This window comes from Pseudorasbora parva, chromosome 13 (genome assembly GCF_024679245.1).
Source record: "Pseudorasbora parva isolate DD20220531a chromosome 13, ASM2467924v1, whole genome shotgun sequence".
NCBI classification, from domain to species: Eukaryota; Metazoa; Chordata; class Actinopteri; order Cypriniformes; family Gobionidae; genus Pseudorasbora; species Pseudorasbora parva.
The window spans coordinates 36,864,033-36,876,551 of NC_090184.1; the positions used below are offsets into that span (position 1 = coordinate 36,864,033).

Here is a 12,519-nt window from a genome sequence, read left to right on the forward strand (position 1 = left end):
ATTGTTATGGATCAGTGAATCAATTCATGACCCTAAATGAATCCTTAATTTTAATCTATCTTAAATATATTTGCTTCTTATTTAATAAGCATATATAGCAGACAATATAGCATTAGCGCTGGCGCGATCATGCATTGCACGCATGTCTCATAAATAAACTGAAAGTCAAAATTATATTTGAATATTTGGTGTTACGGATAGTTTAAAAAAAAGTCTAATGATTCAGAACATTTTTGTCACTTAAATGACTGTGAACTTGATTTCACCCTATACTGTTTAAAATCATAATTGCATTATGTTGTTTTAAACCCTTAATATTTGACTTATAACATTCATCATTACCAATTAATTAGTTATTTGTATTTACTGAATACTGAATTGTGTTAATTGTCACAATATTACTTTTTTAGCATGAGACTTTAAAAAACATTAAAAATAGTACACTGAAAAAAATGCTGTTAGTATTTTTGTCTTGTTTAGTCTAAATATCCAAAAAAAAAATCTTAAATCAAGATGCATTTACTAGATAAGTAAAATTACATATGATATTTTTTTCCTTTTGTTGAAAATAAAATCTAAATGAAGTGGACGTTTGCTTAAAACAAGCAAAATGATCTGTTAATGGGAAAGATAATCTTGTTTTTGTTTGAAATATTGTTTCTTGTTTCTTTTTTGTTTCTTTAAAATTATTTTTCACCCCCCGTTGCATATAACTCACTTAATATTTTTTACCCAGAAAACAAGAACAAATATCTTATATCATTTTACTTTTCTATTAAATTAATTTTGATTTAAGAATTTTTAGATATTGGACTGAAAACAAGAAAACAAATACTAAAGCATTTTTTGCAGTGAAGTCAAATCTTTTGATAATTTTAAATATAATAGGCTTTTGCAATGTGCCTTCGTTGACTACATTCTAAATAAACTACAACAAAATATATTTCTTTTGTCCTGTTGCTTAGCTCCATCTCAGTCACATACCTGAAGCTCATTCATTATGCAGCTCATTATGCATTCCTTTGTGTCTCAGGTGTGATTCTCATATATATTCATGATTGTTCACGCCTCTTCACATACGACCTTTTATAAAGAAAAGTGTCTTACAAAATTTAAATCAATGTATTGTATTATGTGAATTAGCTAGCTCAATGATACTCACATCAGTTTGAAGCAAAAATTCTAGGCAAACCCATCCATTAGTTTAAAGTCTTGTGGCCGCATATCTCTTGTGTGTTTTGAGGCCTTAATTTTAAAACACATTTTTTTTGTTTTTCAAAAACTCAGGCATAAACATTATTCTGTCAAAAATACAAGCATGGACATACAGGTTGCTCACACATTATGGTAGCCCAGTTTGTGCTGAATACAGTACAATTACACTTTGCCATTAATGTGTTTATAAGCAACTGAAAAAAGCACAAATGTCAGAGCATGTCAAAACTTCTAAAGGGCTCCAAAACATCTCAGACTCCTTAGGGTTAAATGTGGTTTACCATCTGCTTTGAATAGGCAGTAATAGCTGATTGTTCACCCCCCCAAAAAAGAAAAAAATTCTGTCATCATTTACTCACCCTCAGGTTGTTCCAAACCTAAATGAACTTTTTTCTTCTGCTGAACATAAAATAAGACATTCTGAAGAATGTTGATAACCAAACAGTTGATGGACTCCATTGACTTCCATAGTATTTTTTTCTCTCCATACAATATAAGTCAGTGTGGTCCATCAACTGTTTGGTTATCGACATTCTTCAGAATATATTGAATATTGGGTGAACTATCCCTTAAACAGAGCCAGGCTCAAGAGTTTTGTAAATGCAACACAACACATCTATAACCTAATTTAGATAGAAAGAGAAGTGTTTTGTGTATATTTATATATACACTTTTATTTAATATTTACTTTTAATTGATTACTTTTAAAGGTCCCGTTCTTCGCGATTCCATCTTTCAAACTTTAGTTAGATTGCTGTTAGAGCATAAATAATACCTGTAAAATTATAAAGTTCAAAGTTCAATGCCAAGTGATATATTATTTAACAGAAGTTGCCTTTCAAAGCCTACAGCGAACGGCCGGTTTGGACTACAGCAGGAAGTGCAGGGATGTAATGACGTCACTAGAACCGTTTGTTGACTAACCCTCCGCCCACAAGACTTGCAAAATAGGGGGCGTGGTCTTGTTGCTCTCCCACGTGGAGAAGAGCGCGCATTCAGCGCTTGCATCTCCCCGTTATGGTAAGAGGCGGGACCTTTCCGGGCAAAGTGCGCTAAGCTGCTGTCCAGTCACAACACGAGAAGCGCTGGCCCAATCAAAACTTACGTATTTCTGAAGGAGGGACTTCATAGAACAAGGAAATCATCAGGGCGTTTTTAGGACAGAGGAAACAGCGCTGTACAGATAAGTAAATTGTGTGAAAAATACTGTTTTTTTTTTACACGCAAAACATGAACTCGTGTTATTGCACATTGTAAACATAATCAAAGCTTCGAAAACACGCGAAGAATGAGACCTTTAATAAATCTTTTGTTAATATTAAAAGATATACTATAAAATATATTTATGTTTTTTTAAAGGAGTCTCTTTTTAAGTTTAATTCGAATTTCAGTAAAAAATTTGATATTGTGAAATAGGACTTTTTTCTATTTTAATATGTGTTGGCAAAACGGAATTTTCACAGACTATTTTCTATATCTTTAGTATCCATGATCCTTCAGAAATAATTCAAATATTCAGTTTTTGTGCTCGATTATTCATAAATGCTCAGTTTTAATAATGGTTCTTAGTATGATCAAACAGCTTTTGCTGCTTAATACATTTTTATTTGGAAAGCGTGATACATTTTTATACAGCAGAGTTGTGCGCCATTCAAATTCCTCAAATTCTCAATATTGCCCAACCAATATTTGTTATTGTGCTTCTGTGTTGATTAGTGACATCTCATTTCATGCGAACAGACCTTGACACATTCCACATGAAAAACAGATTCAGCCTTTGCTGAACTTTTTACTGATGGCATTTTTAAAATAGTTTGGTTCAACTTCATAAGTACCATATTGCTTGCCTCTCCTTCACCTGTGTCATTATTGTAAAAGGCTTCATCAGTGCCGTCTGGATTGTCAAGACGGAAGAGTGTAGGAAAATCACAAGCACCATTACTCACAATGTCCCACAAGTTCCCACTTTATGACCTTTTATGAGTGTAACACTCGCTGATTACAGCAGACGAGAGATTATTTATCCTTGACAGTAATTCGAGCCTGAAATACTAAGGTTCCTCAAACATTCAACAAATCTTCCAGTGTTTACAAGATAGCATTTCTCTCTTGTGCCAATATGTTGTCGGCATACTAAAGCTTTTTATAAGCTTTTCCCGTGTGATGAACGGCTCCATCTTTATTTCGGTCTCTTTTCAGTTTTTTTAATTGAAACTTGAGGGAAATGACTCGCCCGTGAACTAGCGGAGGATGGATCTCACACTACGCAGCCGTATGCCAACATCCCCAGCAGGCACACACCACATTTTCACTGTGCATTTGAAGATGAGATGACAAAACGCACTGGAGCTCTGTGGTCAAACAGTGGAGGACTGTATTTGATGTGGCACACAACAAGGACATTATAGCAAAGAGTTCAGTCGACCACATCATGTCTGCATTAGAGACATAGACCCATTTGAATGTGCTCTATTGAAATATATCCAGAAATATATTAAAAAATATGTATTAGTTGTCTGTGTATATATTTCAATGTGCTTTATTGAGCTGTGCAGATTTTTAATGTAAACCTTTTTTCTTTTGCTTTATACATATATTATATTAACTCTTGCCATGCCATTGACGAGTTGACTCACCATTAGAGAGAAAACGCTTCCCTGCCACTAATGAGTTTTCACAGCTTTCCTGGGTTAGGGTACTGAATCCCGACCGGCATGTATCCGGACCGAATCAGAACAGATTTCACTGCCTCATTGCGTTGCCACTTCAAACGTGCTTTCACGCTTTGGTTGGCGCCGAGCCAAAGACTTGTCACATATCACAATTATTCAATGTTTTCAACCACATAAGGCTTATTTTAGGTTCTAGACATCTAAATGCACATGTACTAGCGAAAAATGCATTTATAGTTTGTTAAAGGGTTACTTCAGCGATTAGCATGTATCAGTAGGAACCCTGGAGAATATTCAAATGATTGTGCTCCCTCCTCTCACATCCCCTTGAGACAAGAGATTTATGCATTTTATTTCTGGAAAAATTCCTCCGGTGACGCAAAGGAACTTTTGGCCAGAGGGTAAAGACTACAGCCAGCAAAGTGAGCCATTTCGGCCTTTTTTTCAACCCACGCATGGGGGATGGGAGATCACACTCACAGCTCAGCTCACAGCTCCAGCCCCAGGCATTCATGGAAACGGTTCGGCCGGCGGAGCAAAGTGAGTGTTTCAACTTCTCAAATTAATTCCTGTTAAAAGTAAAGCTTCCAAAGCCATGAACTGAAAGCGCGCCAGACTGAACATGCACTGTAAATATATGCCGTGAGCGTTACCTCAGCTCTCATCACAAGCTCTTCCATGACTGTCAATGTAATCTGACTCCTGCTGTGTTTGTGCTGTGAGACTCCCTCAGTGACCAAATCACATTACATTGAACAGAACCGTTAAGTTTTTAATTGTAGTGTCTGTTCTTTAACTGAACTGATTTTATGAAGATGATCGCGGTCGCGGTGAGAAGTGATCAGTGATTCAGTAATCTAGTAGCGGTGCCTTTGCGAGTGGCCTCGTAGGGCAGTGAAGCATTCTGGGAATTGTAGTCTTTCATCCCCATGAGACAAAAATAATTTTTTTGTCTTTTCTCAGTCTAAAAAGCACCACATTAAAAAATAATTTCACATTTCTACTACATTAATGACCCAGTTTAAATACAGATTCATCTTCCCAGCGCTGAAGTACTCCTTTAAATACACACAGATGTATATGGAAGCAGCAATAACAATAATCTTTTCAGTTATAATTTGAACTGACTACTTTCATTACTTTGTGTCTTATTTATATCAGATACACATTATATAGTTAACTATATAGTTCAGTTTTTTCTTTTCCCAGTTAACCAGTCACTTACTTTCATGTATTTTTTGAGTCGTGAAATCATTTACGTGATTTAAATCCGATCGATCCGATTCTCTGAATTGCGGCACCAACTAACATGGCCGCACCCATCACACAAGGGTTTTAAATGACAAAACACACTCACTTACGCATATTTCAAAATTTGAATATCAGATAGGTCATGAAATAATTAACGAGTTTGTGATTTAATAAATTGTTCACTTTAAAGATTTTTTTCCAATAAAATACCATTCTTTAATGTCATTTTGTGGCTCTTTCAAAAAAAAAAAAAAAAAATCAGTTTAGCCACTGTTACATTTTAAAATGATAAATTGGCACCGGTATTGTAAAAAAAATAAAAATAATAACAATACCCAGCCCTTGCAATTATGCATCTCCTGAACGAGTACAGTATCTCCAGATAATGTATATATTGCATGTTCAGATATTCATACAGAAAAATATTGTGGGGGTCATGACATTTTTGTGAAAATTATAAAAACACTGGCAGGGAAACAGTTAATATTATATGATCATATTTTATATCTAAAATATTATAAAATACATATTACATACAGTTGTCACTATATATATTTTTTTGGTCTACAAGCAAAATTCCAGTTGCAATCATTTTTCCCAAAATAGCACTAGTCATATGGGTACATACATACAACACTGTATATGCATGCACACATAACCATAACCATAAATATAAATTAAATTAAATTAAATTATATAGATTTTATATAGAGCTCTTAACTATGAAATGTTAACAAAACAAACCCAGATTACCCATAACAGTGTGTGTGAATGTAATATGTATAATACATATTTTTATTATATATACTGATATTGTATTTGATAAAAACAGCTATTACTATATTTTCCAGAACTGAATTGTAATTAAATAATATTTATATAATTTTTGGTTATAGGAATATATTGATAAGCTACTTAAAGTCTAAACAGTAATATCCCTTGTGTAAATTATGGCGTAATTGTCATTTTTTTAATATTTATCAAAGTGCCGTAGGTGTCCTGTGCGTCTGATATACGATAGCATCATTTCAGAGTTGGCTCTGGAGAGCAGGAGACAGAATGAGAGACAGATGGGATCTGCGGCCCCTACATTTAGATCAGAATTTTATGAATCCAGCCAGTAAACCATGGCCATGCTTTCATTACATTCCCTCGGCCAGACAATAAAAACACTGCCCTATCAATAGGGATGATTGGGTTGAGAAAAGGGGGTTGTATTCCGCAGTCTTGTAGAGTTTAGACTATACGGTCGTAATATCATGGGAACTTTTTATTATTTATCACAGAGTCAGAGATAACTTCATGATGTGGATGGATTTCTCAGCCCAAGGGACGCACACACTTGTCGTGGTTAGGATGATGCGAGCTATAAACTGGTTTGCACACACTCTCCTTGAAAACCGCAGGATAAATCTGAAAGCAAATATGAGGCCATTGAGCGGAATTACAAGAATACTGAACGAGAGTTCTGAAGGGTAATTTCAAAACTTAATTACAGGTATACCATGATATCCTGAGCTCATATGATTATATCTGTCTATAACCTGTGTTTACTTGCTCTCTACAGATGAAATGAAATGCAATATCTGCCCAGTGCTTACTAGAAAATAGTGGATTCGATCATGTTATATAAAGTAAGCTCTATTAAATCATAATAGCCATCATTAAATTGATCTTTTTCAACTGTAATTTTTTCATGTGAAGAGACAGCTCTATTTAAGCGGTTAGTCAAACATTGTAGTGAAAATTGCTCCTGTTGTTTAAGTGGCCTGATATTCAGGCTCAATTAATTGGTTGTGACATTACCTGTTTGTCGGAACAATACAGCGCTAACAGGGTTTTGGAAGTAAACATCCCTTCATTTTTTTAATGATTGTGTTTAATAGCCAAATTCCCAGTTAACAGCTAGCCTTCCCATCCTCCAGTGAGGTTCTCATTGCACTTTTGAACTATTCATAATTTCATATATATCTCAATATTTGGATATAAACCTAAATAGCATTCTTGCTTATAATCAATGATTATATACAATAGTTTTATATTGTGCTATTGTTTTTTATTTGATTACATCATTCACAGTGCTTCATGGGATTTGTAATTTATCCAATCATAAAATTCAATTACTTTTCATGTAGTTTTTGCTTCAAACTAGATATTGTTGGTTTGGTCTGTGGCGTAGTGGCGTAAAATAAATTTGAAAAATACCTCTGGAGCGAAGGGTGCTTGAAACACGTGACCAGTGAAATACTGTTAGCGAATATCTGATGCCGCCCACACTGCTGAGAGCGAAGTTTAGATGAATATGTAAATATGAGCTGCGTGCTTTCTAGGGCTGTGCGATATTGAAGAAAAATGCGAAATGCAATACCTTGTTAAATAAGGTTGTGATATTCGATACGCGATACATATTGCGTGATGTGCGTGAGTGTGTAAAATCAATTTTAATTATATTAAAAAAAATATTTAAAAACTGAGAATGATACTATTTATGTGTTTACATTCTTTCTGGGAAAAGAAAGCATCGCTACAACTTCTGAAAGTGACCAGCAGCGTTTTAGCAAAAAATTATGTAAAAAAAAATGTGTTTGTATTTGGTAGTTCGAGTGCACTGTAAAAAATGTTGGTTGTTTTTTGTTGGTTTAACTTAAAAAGTAAGTTGCCTTAAAATTTTGGACCTGGTTGCCTTAAAATTTTGAGTTTATTGAAATAAAAAAATTGAGTTGATACAATAAAGGAAATTTGTTTGATAAATAGAAACTCAAAATATTATTGTATCTGAACCACATAAAATTTTTGATAAATCATATTTCACTGCGTCATCACAAATAAAAAACACACAATTACCCAATATGCTTAAAAAAATCTTTTAATAATATTTTAAGAAAGGTTGTCGAATCTCAAAAAATGTTCATTGCATTAACTCAAAATTTCAATTTCAATGAACTCAAAATTTTAAGGCAACCAGGTAACTTTTTTTCTAAATAATTTTTTACAGTGTGTGTAACAAGACACGAAACAGAACTGAAGGGATCACGTGCTTTCAGAGACGGCTTGTGTGCACGTTTCGGTGTGTGTGTGTGTGTGTCAGACAGCGTGAGACTGCAAGAAGTTGTTTTTCACAAGTTATTACATTTAACTCTTTCCCCGCCAGCGTTTTTTTTAAAAAGTTGTCAGCCACCGCCAGTTTTTTTTTTTTTTTTTTTTTTTTTACATTTTTCACAAAAATTTTATAGCCCATAGAATATTTTTTAATGAATATCTGAGCATGGACTATATCAAAATAAATAGCTGACCCTCTTCTTTAAAAAAAAAAAAAAAAAAACGTTTTATTCTAGCTTCATGCATTCCTTTTTTTGAACACTTGAATATGGGTAGGTTTCATAAAAAAAGCCAAATTTTAAACAAAAAACTGAGAAAATCGGGTATTTGGGAAAGACTGTTTCCAGATCAGATTCAGAGCGATGATCAAACACAGATAGAGTAGATCGAGTCCATCAACACTGCTAATGCTTGCACACTCATGTAGCTCATCCTGGGTCTACATATCATTCAGTAACATTAGTCAGTTTTGATTCATGTGCTGTTTATTGACGATGATCACGTTATTTTTCATATGCATATGATTACATGCGACCGCTCGTTTCACTGCATCTTACTCACGTGTGTTTAATCAGGAGATTCAGTACTCTCATTCAGAAGATGCGCAATAGCGCCCCCCTAGCGTCCGACAGTGAAAACACGGAAACCCGGAAAATTACGTTATTGGCCCGGAAGCTTTTCTCACAAATAACGGAAATTTCCGTGTTTGGCAGGGAAAGAGTTAATAACTCTTTTTGACATCAAGCAAGTCACATAAGTAACAGTCGTGGGCCCAGTCTATTCTCTGATATATGCCGACCTAAAACATACACCTTTCACAATGTTGAAGTATCCCATTCAAATCATTCAGATATTGCGTGCCATTGTGATATGCATATTGCGATATGTACATTTATTGTACATTTATTGTACACATTATTGTATATGTACATATTTCGTTCATTTCGATATATTGCCCAGCCTAGGGCTGGGCGATATGGCGCAAAAAATATATCTCGATATATTTTGCTATATCTCGATATACGATATATATCTCGATATCTTTACAGGAAAAATAACCCCCTAAAAACTACAGCAAAAACAAATATGCGAAATACCACAAATTCTTTTTTTTATTATTGAAGTGCAAATAGGTAGTCAGTTCATGTAGGAACAAATTGCTTTTGCAACATTAAAAAAAACTCCCTGATTACATAAATAATAATAATTTAACTGTAAAAGAAAATAAATAATATTTCCTTTTCATTTATTTCATGCTTTCAAAAGATGAATCAAAGACTCCCTTTTTTACACTTAAAGTAAACAGTAAGCATTTTGCAGAAAGATGGGGGCATGACTGAGATATAAATAAACTGATTTTGTATCAAAGTTCAAACAGTGATGTTTGTCATGAGTTTGACAAAATTCAAACTCATCATGCAGGCTACACATGAGCTGAATTTCACTTCTTTTCCAGTTACAGAAGGAAATATGAATGTCAGAAGGTAGGCTATATGATAATATGATACAGTACAACTGACAGAAGAGCACTGTGTCTCAGGACACCCGGGATGTCGCGTTTTTCCCTCTTGGTTAAAACATGAATAGACCCATTCATCATAATCCCGTGATAAAGCTGACAAAATAATAATAGTAATGATATTGCAATACTTTATAAATGTTTTCAAATGATTTGCGATCATTTTGACATTTTAACCGAAAACCATGCGATCAGTTAGACACAAATCATAAACTGACATGATTGCGACCGCGTCTCGCACCAATAGTGTCAATCACCTGACTGTGGGTGAAACTTGCGCTTTGAACTATGATGAACATTAATATTTCTTTATGAATTTTAGCAAGCAGTTGTGTTAGAATGAAAACATGGTCTCTAAACTGAGTCCCGAACTACGTGCGCGCTTTTCAACATGATAACTAATCCTCACCTGGTTGTGGAAGCAGCCGTGTTCAATGAGACGACACGCGAGGGGAGGGGGAACAAAAGCAAGAGGCGGGAGGCGCGCGAGCGGGAGCGAGCACAACACAGAGAAGGCAAACAAGCAGAGTGGCGGAATCAGAATTAAAAATAAACAATATATCGATATATACGATATGTCCAAATCCATATCGAGTTGAAAAAATATCTCGATATATTTTAAATATCGAGATATCGCCCACCCCTAGCCCAGCCCCTGTGCTTTCCTCTCAATAACAAAATAAACACACAACATAACTGATAAAACAGTATGCATTTCAATAAAGCATAAGAAATGCATCTGATCATCATAGAACTTGGATGTTTGCAGGAGCTCTGCAATCCGACACGCTAGTAAAGTCATGTCACGTTTATTTATATAGCACTTTATGCAATAGACGGCTTAAAATCAAGCATTAACATATTAATCAAAAGAATATATACAACTTTATTTTCTACTATAAAACAGCTCTCCAGTGTTAATGTTTTCTGTCATGGACATCTGACCTTGATGGACTGAACAGAGGACATGAACCAGAATTTTTTTTGCCACTGACTTATAGTAAAAAGTTGTTTACCAGCTGGAGCAAACTTTTCCAGAAAGTTTGCTTGGCCAAGCTATTTCGATCTCCCAAAACAAACTCCAAACAAAGTTTGTTTTGGCCTGATTTTATTCGAAATGACATCAAATCAGTTTGTTCTTAGATTTGACGTGAAGTATATCAGGGCATTTAAGGAATGTCTTTATTTTTGCAGTTCCTATTATTGCCACTAGTGGTGCAGAAATCAGACTCTTTACCTTTGATCAATAGAAGGTTTATTTCTTCCAGTGACAATGGGATTGCTTAGATGCTAAGTAAATCTATCCTCAGGGTCTCTTTGAAGGATGGAAAAAGGTTTCTTTTGTGGATCCCAAGGTGCCAGCGATCTGACTCTGCAAAAGCCCTGGATCATTAATGAGGTTGTCTGAATCCAGGCCTCCTTAGTCATTATCCCACCTCAGTGCTCCCGAGAAACTAGAACATGGAGAACATAGTGATGCTGCATTAGAGGGAATATGTCACTTTTATAGCATAACTTCCACAAAATGTCACCACTGTGTAACATTGTGTGAGTTTGCATTCTTTTAATCTGAATGTTATGTACAATAAAGTCCAAAAGCATTTGCTTTATCACTGTTGAACCCCATTGCATATGTATTAAATCCAGTGGTTAATCATACTTTAATCTGTATATTTCTACTGCAAAGTCAGCGAAACGTTTTTTTAAATAGTTGCATGGTAACTTTTAGGATGCATAATTTGTCTCCAGCATAGTACCTGCCATCTCCCTCTCCTCATTTAGACTAGAGCGCTCACAACTAGGTCACTGCCACGGCTGCAGAGTTGGCAGCACATCTGAGGTGGCAGGAGATCAGTAGCATGCATTTGGGGAAGTAGTTTGCACCTTACTATTCCACTTCAACAGCATCTTAACACCCATGTTCACTGTGTCATGAATCCTGGGTTTAGTAAAGGGCAGGTATCATCTTTTTTTAAAACCCATTTGGTCCTTCATGAGAACGTATAAGTCCATCTGCAGGACCTTATTAGAACTCTCTTGTTAATTACGAACACAGACTCATTAGAGTAGTTGCTGGGGAGATTGCTCTGCAATGTGAGGAGCTCACGGCCTTTCTTCCTTTACAATAAACTTTTGGCAAAGATCACTTTCTTTTGTCCTTTTGCTTTGGAAGGTGGGAGGAGGAAGGAAATGTTGACTCATCTGTCAGCCAGACTTTGAAATGAATACATGCTGACACTTCCCCTTTTCTCCTGGCAAAATCTGTTGTCTGCCGCAAAACGCCAGGATGGAAAGATCTAGTTAAACTTTTTTGTGATTGTAGTTATGCCTGGACAATGACTTTGTTGTAATTTATTAGATTTTTTACTTATGCTTTAACTCTCTAAACAAAGAATTTTGAAATAACAAAAATATAGATTAAAGGATGATTAACCACTGAATTCAATACATCATATTCATATGCAATGGGGTTCAACATCGAGAAAACACTGCCTGACCAAAAATAAAATCGCTGTTTGGATTTAAATAGGAAAATGCTTAAGAGTCTATGATTGTATCATTGCATATCATAATATTTATGCCATATATGTCTTACATTAAGAGGTACATACATATTTGTCAAGATCTTGTACTGAAAATGCAGGAGTCCAAAACTCTGTAAAGTTTATACATGGTTGTTTAAGAAATGAAAAGCTACACACTCCATCAATTATACTTAGAAGAACTGTTGCCAAAGATATAACAGATACAAGCTAGAAACAT

General features: G+C 35.0%; 1 protein-coding gene across 3 annotated transcripts in view; it reads left to right on the forward strand.

Annotated features, from left to right (window-relative positions):
* The window catches only part of fibcd1a (fibrinogen C domain containing 1a), a 140,887-nt gene that overhangs the window by 37,082 nt on the left and 91,286 nt on the right, over positions 1-12,519 (forward strand). The window lies entirely within an intron of this gene.